General features: G+C 31.7%; 1 protein-coding gene across 2 annotated transcripts in view; it reads right to left on the bottom strand.

Moving 5' to 3' along the window:
* Flo2 (flotillin-2) overlaps positions 1–21,332 on the bottom strand; it is a 704,941-nt gene that overhangs the window by 8,077 nt on the left and 675,532 nt on the right. The window lies entirely within an intron of this gene.

The following is a 21,332-nucleotide window of genomic DNA, read 5'->3' as shown; positions in this document are numbered from 1 at the left end:
TGTCTGCGAATATTCTTGGTAGAACTTGCAAGATATTCCTACTTTAGTAGTGACGTAAATGTTCTTGGTAGAACAATCTAGATATTCCGTATTCCTTGGCAGAACTACCTAGAATGTTGATGACTTGGAGAGCACCATTTTATATTACATAATTCTTATTAGACACGTTTTACGGTTCTAAGTGGAACCAAAAACTGTTTTTTTTTCTTTTCCTGCGCATTTTCTAACAACGGCAGGCTTATTACTCCAATACTATTAGTAAAAAAGACAGCTGGGACTTGAGACCATTACATTTAATAGATCCAAAAAAAACATAGACAAAGGACAACCGGCCAAGCAAAGATAAAACATTTTAAATTATAGGTTAGACGAGTATCGTTTCTAAAATAAATACACTGACAAAACACAAAAAATGAGAATTTGGCCCTATTATGTAAACCACGAATGCGTGAAAAAATGCAGTCAAAGACAAATATTTTGTAAACGAATTACGTCTGATTCTGTTAAAAAAAATACAAAGCTCGCTGTATAAAATTGGTTGTTTGCTACTTTATTATTTTTACGAAACTAAAAAAAGTAGTACGCTTGTTTAAATTATACATATCATTATACAGATAAGGAAAGAATTATTACAAATTACCTGGCATGATTTTTGTTGTATCTCTGTCAGATTTATTTCAATCTAGGGATCTAGGGTCCCCAGGTAGCAAATTTCTGCCAAATTCTTATCAATAATAATTCACATTTGTCTTTACAAATACAGAGCAAACATTATAATTCATCGCTCTACAGTTTAATAATTTTTCAAATGTTGGTCGGTTCGGACGTGTACTTTTTGCTACTTGGACGGTTATTTCCAGCCATAACCACAAAAATCCGGATTTAGAGCTCAACATTTTACGAGCATTCCCCCTCCCCGTTGTACCGCCCCACAAAGGCGTAGCGAGAATTTTGATCAGTGCTGTTTAAAGTGTTACAGCGAGAGCAGCGCGATGTTTCAACGCATATTAAAAAAAAAATCATTTTAATGGTTCAAGCACTAACTTTGTGGAACATAACTATTCAATATATTACAATTAAATAACTTAGTTTTTTTTTAATATACCTCTTTTCTCTCTCTCTCTCTCTTCCCCCTTCGCCACACACACTCTACGCTCACTGAGTAAATTAATAATAATTATAAATAATAATAAGTTATATTATTGTAATATCATTAATTTATAATAAAGCATACTCTTGTGACAGTATTTTATGATAAAATGCATGAATTTCACAGAAAATTCGAAATATTGTGAAACAGTTTTATAAAAACTACCATGACGACATTTGTTTTTTTTTTTTAAATCTTAATTATGGCATTTTATCTGGGGTATTCCAAGTACCCCCTCAGGGGCCCCGATTACAATGGAAAGTTAACATTTATCTTCAATTTTATCTACAAAGTAAAGTTAAGTTTTCTGAATGAAAAGCAGAATATGCACACATTTTTTTCTTCTAAGCATGTTCAATTATAGGTCACCGACGAAGATACTTTAAATATTCATGCAAATATACTCATTTTTGTACACAAATATCAAGTTTTCTTTATAGACAGTCGAAGATAACTCCCTTAACTCATGTGTGGCTATGCGGTAACGGATGTCTACCTCAGGTAAAAAACATTTAATAACTCTCTTATTTTTTTAAATAACCAACTCATATTTTTTGTAATCCTTATATGGACTTTTTTACACCAAAATAAGGAAACATTTTTATAAAAAATGCACGGGCTTTTTCTATAAAAAACAATTTCTTCATTTTGTAAAATAAATTAAAACAAACGAAAGAGATGCCAGTATTATAAGTGGTTTATTAAATTTTATAAGAAAGAGCACGAGAATATAGCATATCAGAAGACCGACAAGGACACTATTCGTTAGGGGCGGAGCTTGAGTGACCAAGAAAACAATACCGAAAGAGCACGATACAGAATTATACCACTTGTGGGACAGAGAACACATCAGTCGCGTGAAGTTTTTTGTAGTATACTGGCTGACGCTGTATTTAACACACCGTGTTCCCGAAATGTTTCTACAATTTATTCACAATTTATCTGATTTAAATTATTTTTTGACAATTCTTGATGGAATTTCATTGTAATGATGTAATATTTACATACATTTACATATAAGTTATTAATCAAAAATACTTGGTACACTTCCACTCATTTCCACACTTAAGATAATATTTTGATTTCTATAAATCATCCTTACATTGTATAATATTTGCCAGTCTGAAGATGTCCATTAGAGGATGAAAGCGCTAATTGGTCAAACAAATAAGTGGAAGTGTACCCAAGGAAGTGTGCAAAGTTATTTCATTTAAAGTGTTCAAAAAATTTGTTCGTAACTAGTTTTAAAAAACGTGTTTACGTTGTCATTTTTGTGTATGTTTAATTATGATTTGATTATATCACGTATTACGTACTATTATTTTATTTCTTACAAGTTTTTTTTGCTATTTTTTTAGGTTTTATTTCAATATTATTCTAAGAATATGTTTTAACAGCGTTTTTATTTATTCTAATAAAATCTAGTATTTATTTGCAATAAAAATTTGATATTCTTTTTTGCATTCAAATAAGAGTTGTATTAGCATAGCATACTTTCTAGTCTCCCGGTTGATCTATTTCCGCTAAATTCAGTCGTAAGTTTAATTCGGAATTCAGTCGACAACCAGACGCGGGCGGCAGCGCTTGCTGGCGGGATTTTAAAAGGAATGAACACAATTTCTAACTTTATTTTGCATAAATATGCTTTAATTTTATATTTTTTATGTAACATCTTTGAATAAAGATCATTTTTAACACATACCATTGTAAATAATTTGGTATTTTAGCTTACATTTCAAAATATCTCGACTTATGCTTGTGGTCACATTGTGTTACACCACCGGCTGCAAAGGGATTATTCAGCACAGTCTTTTAAGAGTTAACATCTCATTGTAATCGGGGCCCAGGAGCTCGAGGGCTTTTTTCACGTTCAGGCTCAGAAAGGTTATAAAAAATACATAACTAAAATAAATTGTGGCATTCGAATATTAGAATCGCGGATTAGATCGGTTATTGTTATCATAATCAGACAGTGCCAAAACCATTTATACAGGGTGTTCTTTAAACCCTGTCACATCCGAAACCACAATGATCATTATGAGCAAGAAGACATATTGGAACATTAAAATAAATTTTTAAAACGAATAAATTTTTTAAAAATATAATATAAAAAAACAAATGGTTGCTAACTGCTGCAGGGGAGAAACGAGGAGGGGGGAGGGGGGAGTCTGACACATCGTTAACCGCGCGGCCGCGACCCCCTCGCTTCTCCCCTGCAGAAGTATACAACCATTTGTTCTTTTTAATATTTTATTTTTACAAATTTTCTTCGTTCTAAATATTTTTTCAATATGCCAATATGTCTTCTTGCCCATACTGATCATCGTGGTTTTGGATGTGACAGGGTTTAAAGAACACCGTGTATAATAATTATTTATTTTTTTTTCCTAGATTTAATTTTCTTAATTTGTATTTTATTTCAATTGTGCCTGTATGTATTATAAGGATATGTGTTTGCCAATTTTTTAATGAACTAAGTCCGTTAATAAATAAATAAATAAAATACGCATATACCGGTAGCCCGTTTTATTTTATAAATCGGATGCTTAAATTCAAAATAACCACAAATCGAAAACCCCGAAATTTCGTTTTATTGCAAAAATGTGTTTTAGATCGGTCATATTTTTCTATAAAAAAAGGCTCTTGGATTTTGCATTATAAATGACCCAAATCGCAGAACAGCCCTTTTGTAATTTTGCATTTCGGTTTCAGCTGGATTTTTGATTTCTTTCGGTCACTAATACATTCAAAAGTTGATTTTTTAATTTTTTGTTATTAATTTATTTTTATTTAAGAAGGTAAACATGAACAGAAAAAAATATAAAAGGAAAAATAATGAAACCCATTAAACCGCGAAACCGGCTTGTCAGCAGGTTTATTGTTTTTCCTTTACAAAGAAAAACGTTAGAGAAATAATATAATTTTAAAAAGTAATATAAACATTATTAAGAACTAAAAGCATACGTATTTTTATACATAATTTATCTACAAAAAAATAACATAAATGATTGTTAACATAAAATAATAATCAATATAAAGCCTTGTTACATATGAGCCATTTAATTATTTTTTCCTTAAAAGTTTTATCAACATTTTCTTTTAAGATCTGCTTAGGAATTTTATTAAAAAATTAAGTAATTGTATATGAAGTGTTCTTAATGATGATGATTAACTCCAATAAATAACAAACAGCCATCAATGAATTTTCAAAATACATATTTTTTTAAATTGTAATAAGTTAAATATTGTTTTTTGTGAAACTGATGGGTCGGCACTGCAAAAATATTGTTATTCATATGCAAAAAAAAATAACAATCAATAAGAACAAACACATGTATGAATTCTAGATTATTTAGTTTAAGGATTTAATGCATAGATTATTTTACATATTTTTAAAAATACTTAGATAAATGTAGGTAATCTAAAATATCTAATCCGAAACAATTAATCAGGTGAAATAATATAATTAATTTTCTACCAATAATTATAGAAAATAAAATTTTATTTCAGTTTAACATACCGCACTCCCAGAAGTATACTGTCGTAAGCCTAAATTTGGCTGTTTTGAGTTACGTTTTTTTTTCTCTTGAGAAAAATATCGAGAAGAAAACTGCAGTAATTGTGATTCGGTGTTATTAAATAAAACCATCGACATATTAATACACAAAAACGCAGCCTAAGCACTCTAAAATTATGATACTTCTTAATTCATGCCCAAACGCTCAGTCATGCCCAACGCGTATTTAGCCGTTATCTAACCGCCAGCTGGTTTTGACGTGAGCTTAACATTTAATTCATTCGAAATCAAACTGCCTGATTGTGCCTTGAAAGCGTGTGAAAACAGTTCAGATAAACGTAAAAAAGATCATTTAACTTTTCAATTGTAAGTAGGTTCCTAGGTACTTGTTTATGATTGAATTCTAAACTAAAAATAACAGATATTAAAAATTAGAATTATTTTTGTAAATGTCAAATTTTCCTCTTTTTGTCAACACGAGTGCACTTAGTGAAGGAATGTGATTTTTAAAAATGTATCGAATGTCGGTTAGTATCATTTTAGTATTACCAAAAATACAGTAAAAGAAATAATGAGGAGTTAAAGGAAAGAATCTAATTTTCCTCCATTAAAAACAAACGTTGTCTAGAAACATTCAGAAAACAAACTTTTTTTATGTACATAAAAATTACTTCTTTCCAATTTCCAATGCATTCTCGTCGAATACAGCTCCAGTGAACGATGAATAAATTATTAAGGCTACTATTTTTTTTTCTACTTAAAAAAATCGAAGATTTTAGGAGTTATAAACATACTCAAGCCAAAGTTCGTCATTCCCCAAAAAACTGCACGGAAATCGGTCCAGTAGTTATTTAGTCTATCGAGCACACACATAAGAACATTGCCTTCCATATATATATATATACAGATTAGTGTACATGGCACAAATGCCTTTTACAAACAAACATAGTTATTTTAATGGGTGCTTCCTACAAACACATACAAAATGTGTCACCTTTTGTAGGGTGTACCCGGTAAAATAACCGGGCCGGGTGGATTGGCGTGGCATGTGTGAAAAGGGGTTTATTCTGTCACGATTTCGTTTCGTAAGTTCGTTCGTTTGTCATATATTCATTGCATATTTAAATCGCATCGCAATCAATCATTAAACTTTATTTTACAATTCATATTGAACATGTTATCAATAAATCCTTAAAACTTCTTGGATTTATTAACAGAAGCACAGCTGACTTCAAAAATATCAATACCCTTAAAACCCTCTTCTGTTCCCTAGTTCGCCGGCACCTAGAGTATTCATTCCTCTGTTATCTGGTCTCCATATTATGATGTTCATGTCAAGAATATCGAATCAGTTCGACATCGACTTTTGAGAAAGATAGGCTGGAGGTTGGGCTTATCCAGAGACCTATATACGTATAATGAGTTAGAAACTACCTTAAATATATCTTCTCTTCAAGACCGTCGAAATAAATCCGACCGTATAGTCCTATTTAAAATTCTCAACTCACTCTTTGATGCGCCTGAACTACTGAGCTCAATAAAATTAAATATCCCAACTAGAAACCTCAGACAAAACTTACTCTTTCATACCGATAACCATAGAACTAACTATGGTTTTCATTCCCGTATGCTCAGAATTCTTAGGTCTGCCAACAAACATACCAGTCTTGATTTCTTTGATAACAAGTTGTCGTCTTTCAAACGATCACTGAATCAAATTCAATTATAAACACCTCTCTCCCGCTTCCACTCCCACAAAGTCTACTATAAACCATTGAGTCTTTCTACTTTTTTAATAATAATAATCTATGTATAAATGTGATCATAAAAATGCCCATAAATTTAAAAAAAAAACTCATTTCGCTCTCGTTCCCTCTCACACGACACGAATGAATTTACGAAACGAATTAGTTACAGTATAAGGCCAACCTTTACTTATGCTACTGGTAGCATACTACCATTGGCTTTGTTATGCGTAGCTCTACGTCGTTCACTATGGCAAAGACACTTAAAATCCTTTACTGTACATTAGTGCGAAGCAACTTAGAATATGCATCACAAATATGGAATCCTATATACAATGTGCAGATATCACGCATTGAAAATATTCCAAAAAAATTCGTAAAGTTCATGTGTTTCCGGTTGAAACTTGAGTTTAAATCTGACCAGTATATTCATATATGTAAAAAAACATCACCTACTGCCTCTGCAAAAACGTCGTGAAATGGCGGATATAATTTATTTACTTAAAATTGCCTCTGGTTCAATTGACTGTCCTGAACTACTTTGCAAACTTTCTATCAATGTTCCTTCCAAAGTTTTAAGAAATAACCCTCTTCTTCACATACCTCTTGTTTCATCTAATTATAGGCAAAATTCATATTTATGGCGAACTTTTAATAATTTTAATGTAATAAATAAATCATTTAACATAGATTTATTTGAAAATAATCTTAATAACGTGCGGCGTTTGCTTTCGAAATAACTCGTAGTATTTTTTTCTTTTCTTTTAAGTTTACTATGATGCTACTTGTGAAAACCTGTAATTGGCTTATTTGTTATTTGTTTTGTTATATAAATATGAGATAATTATAGCTGTTGGTTATCCAAATAAATAAAAAATAAAAATCATACCATTTTCGTAGGGATAGACAAAGAGAATAAAATAACGTACAATTCTACTTTAGCTACTTGCAATTTCATACAGCTTTTGACATTTAAGATTCAAATATTATAATGAGAAAAAATTGTTACCTTTTTATGTGAAAAAGTGTCAATCCAACTCCAAGTACAACGGGGAACGTGTACATTGCTATCAAAGACATGGCGGACATCACCTTATGCACTTATTAATTCACACTTTTAAAAAAGTAACGTTCGTTAAGAAAATTAACAGCAAAAAAATAAATAAAACGATCGTTCGAATAAATAACTAAAAAAAAATTGAAATAAAGTCTTCAAACTCAATTCAAAATAAGGCACGTTTGATGACTGAAAATAACGATTCTTTAACACAAAAACGTTAAAACAAATTCGAGATACGTCACTTCTGCCTCGTAGTGTTGCGATTTACATTATTTGTAGGTAGGTTACAAAAAAAACCGATTCTTATTTTAAAAACCAGCACAAAAAGCTTATTCGAATTAGTCACAGTTATAAAATAATATAATATTGATAATAGGAATAAAACAATACAAAAAATAACACTGATTCTATAAGTATTTTTTTAAAAACGTCGAATCAACGAAAAACTGTTAAGACCATAATTCGAAATGAGTCAAATTTATTTTTATTAATTTCATGTTGCGATTTACATTTAAGGTACAGTCCATTAAAATGTTTAATAACCTTTGCTTCATATGTGCGTAACAATAAGGTTTCATTTGAATTATTCAAATGCGCGTGCTTACACAAGCACACATTTCATGTTTGCTCGTATTACCGGAACATAGGTTTATTAAACATTAATTTGAACGCACTATACGTAGGTTAAAAAATGCGTTTTTTTAAATTAAAAATCAATATAAAACCATTTATCCCTATTTCAAATAAGTCACTCTTGCGTCATTAAATATCACGATTTACACTTTTGATATATATGTTGCAAAAAATAACACTGATTATATAAATAATTTATAAAACCTTGAAACAACACTAAACCGCTTTGCTAAAATCAAAATAAGTCACTATTGTTATTTTTGTGGGTAAGTTAGAAGTTTAGTATGAATAACGAATGCGCACGTCTTCTCTCGACAAAATTCGTCAAATAAGTCATTTGTCGCGTTTGGGTTTTTCGCTTTATAGCCTTCCACTATTGTTATCTTACGCATTGCAGTCAATAGAAAAAGGTAAATAATTTCAGTGGCAAGGTCGCCGTTACTGAGCTATAACGACAATGTAATTAGTGTAATTGGGTATTTTAAACTAGAAACTATAAGAGGTTCCGCATAAAAGGAATTTGGAATATTTCAAAGGAACGAAACATGAACCAATAGAAGAATTTCGTTTCGTAAATTCGTTCGTACGCCATATATCCATCTCATGCGTGAAGTCACCGCATAATGTTGCCAGATCGCGAAAAATACAATCATAACACGAAAAATGTAAGATAAATATTAAAAAAAAAAAAAAACAATTTGTTTGTACACGCGGAAACATTGATTGACACAACAAAGAGTAATTTAATTAATGAACTTTGAACTAAAAAAATAAAACAAATTTTATTTTACACAAAACTGATATTTTTATATCATGTTAAATAAAATTTGATGTTTTAAAGATAATGTCGGTCGAATTTCCACCTTGGCGTTGTTCAATTTTCATTAGTTCTCTAATAAGATCAGCAAAGTAGCGTAAAAAAATTGAGTACCCTGGTAACACTAATGTGAATTTTGTTTTCATTGATAATCTGACATATGTAAAAACAATTCAATTTTTAAGTAATGCATTTGTTACTCACACATGCATTTGCTACTTACACATGAAATGTGATCCCATCCTGTTTCTTTAAGATCCCATCAATATTTTTTCACTTTAAAACGACACAATACGTCATAATTGAATTCAAATCGGGAGTTGGGTACTGAGCGACGTCCACAAAGAAAATAATGGGTCAAAACATAAAACTACTCTTTAAGCGTAGTTTAGTCGCCTTCTCTTTGATGCGCGTATGCGGTTTCTGGACTATTCTTAATTCTATGGTTACAGCACTAGGCCACAGGTTGTGGTCCCGTGGCTAGGTGTTGCGGACTCACCGATCAGAGGTCCGAGGTTCGAATCCCATTCTACCCCAACTTGACTCTCATTTTTTAATAGTGAGTTATTTATAACTCGCTGAAAATGGTCATAAAATTAAAACATTTGGGTAAATCATAAGAAAGAAAAAAAATATTTTAACATTGAAAAAATATTTTTTTGGTAAAGAAAATTATTGAAGAAAGACGATTCATAGATATTACACAACGCACACTTTGATATTAGTCATAAAAACGATTAATTACAAACCAAAATATATATATAATATATTCATAAATGTTTAGACGCATATATTTTCAACAATATTTTGAGTTTGTCCAAATTTTTTGTAGACAAGGACTGGATTCAACTCCCCGGGAAGCTGTTAATATAAACATGTTACAACAGAGATGAAGAACATTTTAGAGAAGGTAATATAGAAATCGGCTTTGTGGTGCAGTAGTCAGCGCGTTGGCCTACCATGCAAGAGGTCTCGGGTTCGTTTCCCGACATGGTTGACTTTATAATAAATAAAATATTTATTTAAAAATGTGTTTTTACACTAGAATATTTCATAGTCCCTGGACTGATAACTAAAGCGTAAGACTGATCATCTTACCTTCATGTAACAAAAATGATCAAGATACACTGCGATTGGTGTAATAATGCAGAGTCCTATGCACCATTAGGTGCGGAAAGGGAATTATGATGATATTATTTGATATAGAAGTCTAGGCATCTACAGGGCTTATGACCTATCGTTGGCTGGATTGAGTGGCCACTTTACATATTGTGTAACATTCACCATTCTGCCCATATTAAAACATCTATATTCCTTCGATTCGTTCATCTGTTGATGTTTGTGAAGTTAAAGGGCTGAAAGAAAGAAAAATATGTAAAAAATGACAGTTCATAAGCCCTGTCGATGAGTAGACTTCTATATTACCTTATCCAAAATGTTCTTCATCTCTGTTGTAATATGCATATATTTTCATTTAATACACTTAAGATGTAATATAATAAATCTTTTATGTAAAATAAAACAATGATCTTTGTAAAAAAATCCTATTTTTTTTAAATCTGAATGTAAAGTGAATTTAATGATCATTTTTACACTCATAAACGTTGTTTTACTTTAAAATCTCTAAAAACAAAGCGTATTTTCTAAATTGTTTAAATTCGAGATAAATGCAATCCATTTTACTACTGAAAATATGATAGATGACAGATCGCCGGCTTATTCCAGCGTTATGCCACGTTGGACGCAGATATAAACGTAGTATAATTTTATGCGAGGTTTATAAATAAGAACTTTTACTAAAGCATCATTATTCTATCAAAGCAAGGCCCATAATAAAATAATATAAATACTAATCTTCAATACGAAAGGGAGTAAAATATTGTATGTCCGTATATTTGGCGTTCTATCCTTTTACTTCTACGGGATATGGCTTTATCTATTATATGAAGTAGTGGGAGTAGACAATGCAGATAATGAAAGAAAGGAACAAAAGGTTTCGTTCACAGAAAGGGTGGGTATAGGGGAGGAAAAAAATATTGGTTTAGGTAAAAAGAATGCGTATTATTCTAGATTTTCTAGATGTTTGTCGAAGCCATGCCGTAAATAATAGGGATTAAATTCTTACAGGAGAAGGGACAGGGCCTCGATTATGATGGGTAGGTAAAGACGTCATACCTTCACCTTGACGGTATAGTTGAAGATAAATTCGCTCTAGCGATTATAAAGATATACAACCGACCCCCCACCTTCAAGTTTTGGGTAGGTACATCGATACGAAACAACGGGAAGCGTACGTCACCGTACACATATCTACGCTCTAAAATGACATAGCTTCAATATTACGTCATAGTTGAAGATAAAATTCTCCTGACCGACTGCAAAGATATACTATCGAAACCCCCACCGTCAAGTTTTAATGTAGAACATCGGTTTATACCGACGGGTCTAGAACCCCTCGATACGTTTATCTACAAATTAAAAGTTTTCAAAATTTTTGACAAAAGAATAGACAATTCATAATAGGGTGACCAAACTGAAGAAATGTATTCAAGTCTACTCCTTACTAAAGTGCAGTACAATTGTTTAACAGTAAATACATTTTTAAAATTTGACGCTACTCTCAAAACAAATCCAAGCATCTTCATTCCATCATTAGCGATCTGATTAATATGAAAGGTAAACTGTAGTTTCTCATCAAGAAAAATACCTAGATCTTTTATTTGAGACACTCTTATCAAATCTATTTAACAAATAAGTAAATTCAATCGGGTTTTTACACCTTCAAAAGGTTATATTTTGACATTTACCTATATTTAACTGAAGTTTATTTAAACTCCACCAATTGTACAATCTATTTATATTCTCCTCATGAGTATAACAATCAGTTTTATTTTTTATAATCTCATATATTTTTATGTCATCAGCAAACAGTAGAATATTATCATCTACGAAAATTTTTATTACGTCATTTACAAAAATGCTAAACAAAATCGGGCCTATGATCATTAAGTAAATGTATTTTAAATAATGTTTTTTTTTGCTTATTTAAAAATCACAATTTTAAATTGTACGTTTCGCAATATTTATTGAAAAAAATGTACTAGCTTTAATTTTCTTTATTTGTATTTTATTCTATTGTGCCCATATATATTATAAAGATTTGTGTTTGCCATTTTTTTAACGGACTGAGTCCATTAATAAATAAATGATAAATAAATAAATATAGGTTTTTGGCTATTTGGTGATGTAGCAATTTATCAGACAAAAGCATATTTGATATTAATAAATCCGTAGGGAAATATTGATAAGATTATATTCATGTTTCGATATTTTTGTTTGCAATTACGACAGTTATTGACGAAAGATAAAAATTATTCATGTGATTTATTGATTTATATTACGAATCGATTTACAAACTATGTATTACGTTGACTTTCTTACTACGTTCAATTTGTAAAATGTAACTAATCAGAAGTTCGAGTAAATATATCATTCATTACCGCTAAAATAATAATTGTTTTTGCAATGTGCGGATCTGAAACGAGGCCACATGACTTTTAAAACAGATTCGAGTAAGTGGGTGGGCTTTCAATGCATGTAAATACGCGAGATAAAAGTGTTTTCTACGGCCGTGAGAGCGTTTGGAATATCACCCCAGTAGCTCAATCACAGATAACTATCGACGTGCTTAAAAACATGCTAAGCATTTGAGCGATCGCAATGGACAATAATGAACATGCTTAAGTTAACGGAGTCATAAGTCAACGCGTGTGTAATCTCTAAGTCAACGCTCTTGTCGGTTTGTTTTTTGTTTTCCTCGTAAATAAATACAGTTCATTGGCGAAAATTGGCGTTTACTACAAAAAATAATACAATATATTGCATTTGCAAAATAGTACGGAGTATCTAACACAAAAAAGTAAAAATTAAAACACAATTACTATGGCGACTGCTTTTCTTGACATTTGGCTTGCCAACCGCCGGCTAAATGCAATAAATAGCATGATAAATAATAAAAATATCAGTAAATATAAATATCAGTTTTGGAATATTTTCAATATTTACACTGGTTAAATTCAAATATGTGATAGCGCAGTAGGATACGTGGCTAAACGTAAATATTTTGTCATTTAATATTAGGTGTTCACGGATGTTCCATTGTGATCGCGAATACGATAAGCAACATGGTGAGAAATTGTTATCACGTCGCTTATTAGCACGTCGATAATTATTTGTGATTGAGCACCAGGTAGGAGGCGAGCGCTCTCACATCCTCAGGATTAACCACTGGTTCCCCGAGAATGCGCCTTCTTTAGTGATATAAAGCATCACATAGAATATGTATAGGTGTTCCATCATCTGCACTGCGGAAACTATATCTGGAAGTTTCAGAAAGGTTCAATCTGCAGTGCCCTATAAGGGCTCTTGTGATATTGCATGTGTTACTAAAAAATAATTGATACACGTAATGTGTACATGAGGGTAAGCCGATATTTTTTTTCCGAATTTTAAAATTAAGGGGTCTTAAAAGTTGCCTTTTGGATTACTCGGAATGTAAATAATACCCAAAAAAAATATTTGATACTACTTTTGGCACTCGACCACAGCTTGAAGTTATCAGAAAAGTTTTTTTTTTGCGCTAAACCGGCTGTCATTTCGTATTTAAGTAAAAAAATTAGTTCACTTAAATTTTATAGTGTGCATTTAACTTTATTAAATAAGCATCTAAGGGCGTGAGTTGCACTTTGTTTTGTAATAAATGGGTGGCATTGTTTTAACGAGCCATTGTTTTCGTCAATATTAGCCAGGCGCTCAACGGAATCAGTTCCGCAGAGTGTAAACTTTTTGCATTTCGGTAGTTTTAAAACGCGTTCGAATTAGTAATGCGATTAAGTTATATCTTTTTATTTATATCACTACAGAGATGGGTAGAATTTTTGTTTCAAGATTATGGATATTCGAGCGTTTACAGGGCTTATGACCTGTCATAGGTTGGGTTCAAGTGGCCACTTTTATGTAGATACTCTACAACATTCCCTATTCCGCTTATTAGCGAATATCCATATCGGTGACATTTTTGGTTTTTGTATATATGTCATGAAACAAGGAAAGCTTTCGCTAGCGCGTTTGGAGCGCCATCTATGTATTTGATATTGAGGTTAAGTATTAAAGCAAATTACTTTATTTATGTAGCTAAGACTCTATCCGAGTTAAATTAATTACTAGTAATCGCCTGCAGATGACTCTGCAATTTATGACAGGTCATAAGCCCTGTAAACACTCGAATATCCATAATCTTGAAACAAAAATTCTACCCATCTCTGTAGTGATATAAATAAAAATATACCTACTCCCCCTTGGGATAAAACCCAGAATTGTGTGTGTATAAATATGTAAATATATATACACATACCAAAAATAATATTGTGTAAGTTATATCTTTACTAACAAAAAATAATTTTATTAAATAGATAATTAACAAAATATTCAGATAGTTATAAATTTCAAACTTCAGTTGAGGGCGAAAAGTAGTAGGGGATATTTTTTAAAATAATTTTTACGTTCAATGTAATCCAAATGCAACTTTTTAGACTCCTTTCAGTTTGATATGTAAAAAAAAATTAAAAATCAAAGATCATCGGCCCACTCTAATGTACTCGTACATACACGTGCTTTGTAATTCTAAATAATATATAGAATGAGGAACTTCAGCCCTACGGGAAATTGGATTTAAAAAAGTTTTCTCGCGCGCGGTAAAAATCAGAGCATTAAATTGTACTGCAAAGTTTTTTTGAAAATTTAGGTACCTACGATAAAAATAAAAATGTATATTTTAATTAAAACGAACACCTTTGAACGACGTCACTAGTTCGTATGAATCAAGCAACGATAAGAGAGCTGTGAAAGGCATCCGGTTTACTTACCGTCAACAGACCAATCGGCAGAACTGACCGAGAATAAGCGGAAGAGAACCTCTGACGTCACATGCGGAGTAATTTCAGAAATACAAAACTTTTAAAAATATCGCTGTTAAAACGATATATATAAACGTATCGGATATATTTAGTGTAGGGTATTGTTCCTATAGAACAAACCTTTTAAACTTTTTCAAAGATGGTGAATGGTAATTATATTTATTGATTTATACATTTCATAAAAAATGTAATTTTTTGTTCACTTTGCTTAGCTATATGAAACAGTACTTTACGATTTTCTTATTATATTAATTTAAAATATTTTATTATTTAATTTGTTTTTTACATATGTTCTTACATTGTTTAAACTTTCTAATGAATATGATGTATAATTTTTAGGTTTAATTTTTTTAACAAGTCTTGTATAATTTTCAGGTTATTTTTTTTATAGATCTTTGGTAAAAGGAAATTTATGTTAAAAAAAAATTATGAAGCCAAACACATATGTTAATATTATAAAGTTTTGTAAAAGGCAGATTTGCTGTTTATGTTAATAAAATAAAATAAAAAACATAAAATAAATATATATGTACATATAAATTTGGCTTAGTTTAATAGTATATTAACAAATATATAAAACCACTGAACCTCCTCATTGGTAATTTTTTAGTTTTATAATTCTATGGTAATCACATGTTGTATAAAACTGTTTAAAAAACGAATACGGTTTGGTCAATTCAACCTAATTAAGTTTTTTGGGTAATGCTTAAGTTTGCAATAATGTTCTAAATGAAAATTATCAAGTTTGATTTCACGTGTTCACATTTATTTGACGTTTAATCATTAGAGTGACCAGATATGAAGCAAAGTGTAAACGCATGCAGAAAATAAAAATCCGTAAATTGAGCACTGTCTAGGGAGTAAAGAAGATTCAGAATACCACCCCAATAATACAATAAATCTAATAAATAAATGAAAAAATACATGCATATATTTTTTACATAAATAGAAACATGTGATAACAAAATAAATTGATTTAATTAAATAACAAATTTAAAAGCTTCAATTAAATTAATTTATCTATAGAATCACTATGTAAAGCACCCTTGAGATATTATATTACGAAAATGGCGCTATATAAGTTATTCATAATAATAATAATCACCCTAATAGCATTTATTGTTGGTCATCAGTAGGGCCGACATGAGGTCACATCGGCCCTACTGAACGCCAACAATAAATGCTACCTAGGGTCAATGCAAGACGAAACTCCCAATTATGGTACATATATACATGAAATCCGATTAAAATTGTGCTTCCTAGTAATATTTTTTTACATAAATAGAAACATCACCCTAATAGCATTTATTGTTGGCCATCAGTAGGGCCGACGTTAGGTCACATCGGCCCTACTGAACGCCAACAATAAATGCTACCTAGGGTCAATGCAAGACGAAACTCTCAATTATGGTACACATATACATGAAATCCGATTGAAATTGTGCTTCCTAGTAATATTTTTTTACATAAATAGAAACATCACCCTAATAGTATTTATTGTTGGCCATCAGTAGGGCCGACGTTAGGTCACATCGGCCCTACTGAACGCCAACAATAAATGCTGCCTAGGGTCAATGCAAGACGAAACTCCCAATTATGGTACACATATACATGAAATCCGATGAAAATTGTGCTTCCTTGTAATATTTTTTTTCTGAATAAAAAAGATTTTTTTTATTTTTTAATAATGAAATAGCGTTTATTACAATATTTTTTTATCTTTGTGTAACATAAATACTCAGTACTCCATACTTTATACTACACGCGACGATTGTATTAAAATGACCTTCTAAACTAAACCCACGTGGGTAAACTTAGCATTGTTATGTGGTAATTACTTTAAACGAACAATTTCAACAATTGGTTTCAATTTCGACGACAGCCAGATGCCATATATCTACTAATATGTTTTACCGTCACGTCTATGCCAAAGATGCGAATTTGATGTTTTCGCAAATTGAGTTTTTTGATTGATGAAAATTGATTCTGATATTAAATATCGAGCTGATTGTACACGAGCCAATATGCTAGCATCAATCACGTATAATTAAATAGACCCATTATCAGCGTGAAAAAAGTGGCGTTTCAATTTGTGGGTTCAAAGCACCTTCCACCCAAAGCTCAAATCACCTTCCGCGCTTTCATTCTTTAACGGACTTTCATCGTGATCAGTGATCAGATCGTGATGCTACGCAGAAATATGCAGACGTGCGTGATGAAAATATGCTTTGATAGGGAAATATCACATACTACCAATACCGATAAAAATATATGAAATGGATTTAGAAAAATGAATTGTAGTTGCAGAATCATTGGGAAAAATGTTTACATTAAAAAAATGATTTTAAAATATTGTCTCTACAAAATCGCGACGTGTTTGAATTTAAGTTATGTTTCTCAATTTGGCCTACATTCTGTAGGACTCATATTGACCATATCGAGTCTGTCCAACACCGTTTTCTAAGAAAAGTGGCATGGTTGCTCGGATTGCAAAGGGTAATTATTCCATTTTGAAATAGAGCAATCTCTTAATGTCTAGATTAGAGAAACGTAGAACTGAGATAGACCATATATGCATTTTCAAAATACCCAATGTCATAATGGATATCCCATCTCTGTAGCAATAAATTTATTTTCATGTTCCCAACCATCTCACCAGAAGTCAAAATATACTTTTTATTAAATCATCAAAGAGCAACTTTTGTTTTTATTCCCCAATGTCGAGAATGTGTAGATTAGTCAATTCGTCACACAACTTGGAACTCTTTGGGATAAATATTCGCGCTTTTCGTAGATCTCTTCGCTATTAATGCAGTGTGAGATGAAGATGGATTGGCATGACTTATTTCGAAATCTTGTACGTTGATCATGTTCTTGAATATATTGTATACCATCATTTTATTTCCCTCGTTTGTTTTTGTTACATAGTTTTATGTTCTTTTTGTTCAGTTTCTTGTACATATGTTTCTTCATATGACTGTTGTAATGGGCTCAGGCCGTGTATGTAATAAATAAATAATATAAATACAAGATAAACCTCTGAACACGTCACCGGATTCACCGGCACGTTTAGAAATTGAGGAAACCATTAGTGAACCGTCAACCCCTCGGGATGAGACATGTCGAAACTATTTCTAACAATTATAATTTTAAAGTCATTAGTTTCTAGAAACTTTGATTAATAACAACCCGATTACTGAAGCGTATGGTGTATTTCAAAACGGCTATACAGTTTACGGTACACAAGATACGATAAAATTTTAGAGGTGAATTGATTTGAATTGCACTATTTTTTTACAGTCGGTATTTTTATTGTCCGGTGACAACTGTCGTCAAGCGGAGGCGATACTGTTGGCTGTATACTGCGGATGCCTCTGAGAGCCTTAACCACGCTTGCCTACTTTACAGGGCATCAGGTTCTGGACGTCCTGGACGTCCACTGCTGACTGTTCGTCGGCCATGCGTGAGTCATGCGTCTTAACCACTACACCACGGAGGCCGCCGGGATACTCAATGTATTATATATGTAAATTTTGTGTGGTTTTAGTAGCATTATTGTGAGTGACTGATTATTCATTTAGTTTTTTTTGGGGGCCATAAACAACTCACTATTAGAAAATGGGAACCAAGTTGTGGCACAGCGTTAAGTCTAGCTTTTCCTTTATCCGGTGGAGATACAAAACATCAGATGTAGCGGAAATTTTTATTTCCCCAATGGGTGAAATTTCACAGTCCCCGAGATCCTAATTAATCAACTAAGGTCCGAAGGGCCAATAAACTGATGCCCGCAGGGCCGATAAAACGAGACCCAAAGAGCCGAATATCCTAGCATGTAACAGTTGCCTGCTAGTTTTATTAATTCATTCAATTTATTTTACATCACAGTCGTATTTAGATACTAGATACTTTCCAGAAAATATTTAAAATCATGTATAACAATATTATGAGTTTGTCCAATTTTTTGTAGACAAGGACTGGATTCAACTCCCTGGGGAGTTGTGTATACTAACATATTTATTTTATTTTTATTTATTTATTTTCTTTCTGTTGACGCCCATGGGGCTTTTACATTATACATACTATATCATAAGAAAAAGTTACACATTAAACATAATTAACATTTTTCAAATATAAAAATTAAAAAAAAAAAAATATATATATATTATTAAAATTTAAAAATAAAGTTACATAGTTAACATAATACACTATTAAGACATAATACATACATTATATTATGTTTATAATATAAGGCATAACAGGATTTAAATAAAACATAATTATTTTTTTTTTACACCGGTAAACTAAACTTTAAAGTGAAGTTATTTAAAATGTGGAAAACTGAAAAGGGTTTTATAGACTAAAAATATAAAACATAATACGGGCTAACTTTTAAGCATACATAAATACGATCGAGGATTTATTGACTAGACTCAGTCGCGTCGGTCGCCTGTAGTACTTTGGTCTTGAATATGCTCAATGAGTAACGAAATATATCAACATTGCCATATTCATTACCAAGGCGATGAAGTCTAGCTATAGGGGAATTTACATAGTAGTTGTGCCCGCTGGACACCTCGACAAACACCGACTTATTTCGTGTGCGACGGGAAGGTATTTTAATATTGACCAGTCGCGTTAAATCAGGGCTGTCCAGCGCGCCATTTACAATTTTATATAGGTTTACTAAATCGGTTAAGATTCTCCTATTCGAGAGAGTAGACAATTTTAAATTATTTGATAGGAAGTTGTAGTCGATTTGGTCAACGGGAATATTAAGTTTAAAATTTATGAAGCGAAGGAATTTATGTTGGACTTTTTCTAATTTTATGTTATGTATTTTATAGCAAGGTGACCAAATTATTGAATTATACTCTAAGTTACTCCGAACTAAGGCAACATATAAAGATTTAAGCGAATCGATGGAATTAAAATCCTTCACCGTTCTCAGCAAATATCCGAGACACTTCATTGCCTTGTTAGTAACTGCATCAATGTGTGGAGCAAATGACAACTTGTCATCGAACACTATACCTAAATCTTTTATTTCTGTAACTCTTACGAGATCTGTGTTATTTATATTATAAGAGAAGTTGATTGAAGTTCTATTACGGGTAAACGTAATAACACTGCACTTGTCAATATTAAGAAAGAGCTCATTTCTCTGACACCAAGTATATAGACTCGCCAGGTTTGATTGAAGAGATTCGCAGTCACTAACAGAAGCAATAGTCTTAGATAATTTCAGGTCATCAGCAAATAAAAGAATGTCCACTCCCTCGAATATCGATACAATATCATTAACGAAAAGCAAAAACAAAACAGGACCTAAGTGAGATCCCTGAGGAACTCCACTAGATGCCTCAAACTGATACGACCCATAACCGAATACTTTGACTAAAATTTTCCTAGATGATAAGTAGCTTTTGAACCATTTTAAAATGTTTCCCGAGATTCCTAATAGTTTTAATTTGTGTACTAAAATCGCATGTGACACCTTATCAAAAGCTTTACTAAAGTCAGTATAGATCGTATCAGTTTGCCGGCGTTTCTCCATAGCTTCCATAAGCCGATGCTGATACAACATTAAATTTGTCGTTGTAGATCTTCCTGTAATAAATCCATGTTGTAATGGAGAGATAACTTTTTTTATTTCTGGAGTAAACTTTATCAAAAAAATAGATTCTAATAGTTTAGGTATAGTTGACTGCATGCAGATGGGTCTATAATTAGCAATATCTGATTTATCACCCTTTTTAAAAATAGGTGTCAAGTAGCTGGCTTTCCATCTTTCAGGAAATATACCAGTTTTTATGGATAAATTAAAAATTTTAGTAAGTGGATCAGTCAAGGAAGAACCACACTGGGTGAGGAAGAGGGGAGGAATATTATCTGGTCCAGAACCTTTGCTTGGATCCAATTTGCTTACCCCAATTTTTATATCGGCATTAGTAAACAAACAGGTATTAAAATCAATCAAATTAGTACAAACAAAATCGTGTAGTTCTGGATCAGTCTCTGAACTATATACACTGCTAAAGTAGTCGGCAAACAAGTTAACAACATCTTGTGGTGCGTCGGCCATTCTACTGCCATAATACATTGTGGATGGAATTCCAGACTCTTTACAATTGAGAGTATTAGAAAATTTAAAAATATGTTTAGGGTTGCTTAGGGCCTCTTGTTCAAATTTTGAAATACAATTACGATAACATGTTTTGGAGAGATTTTTAGCCTGAGCTCGCAGTTTAGTAAACTCATTATAATCGTTAATATCTCGAGATTTTTTATAAGTAACATGAGCAATTTTTTTGTTACGTATGACTTTGATAAGTTGGCTATTAAACCATTTAGGATACTCATTAAAAATAAACTTGGTTTTAGGAACATATGTTTCAATGGCTGTGTTAAGGATGGTATAAAATTGGTCAGTTATAG

The sequence above is a fragment of the Micrasema longulum genome, unplaced genomic scaffold, assembly GCF_059751315.1.
Source record: "Micrasema longulum isolate JH-2025_06_02 unplaced genomic scaffold, ASM5975131v1 h1tg000987l, whole genome shotgun sequence".
Lineage (NCBI taxonomy): Eukaryota > Metazoa > Arthropoda > Insecta > Trichoptera > Brachycentridae > Micrasema > Micrasema longulum.
Note: the sequence above shows the minus strand (reverse complement) of the source record. Positions and strands in the feature narration are given on the sequence as shown.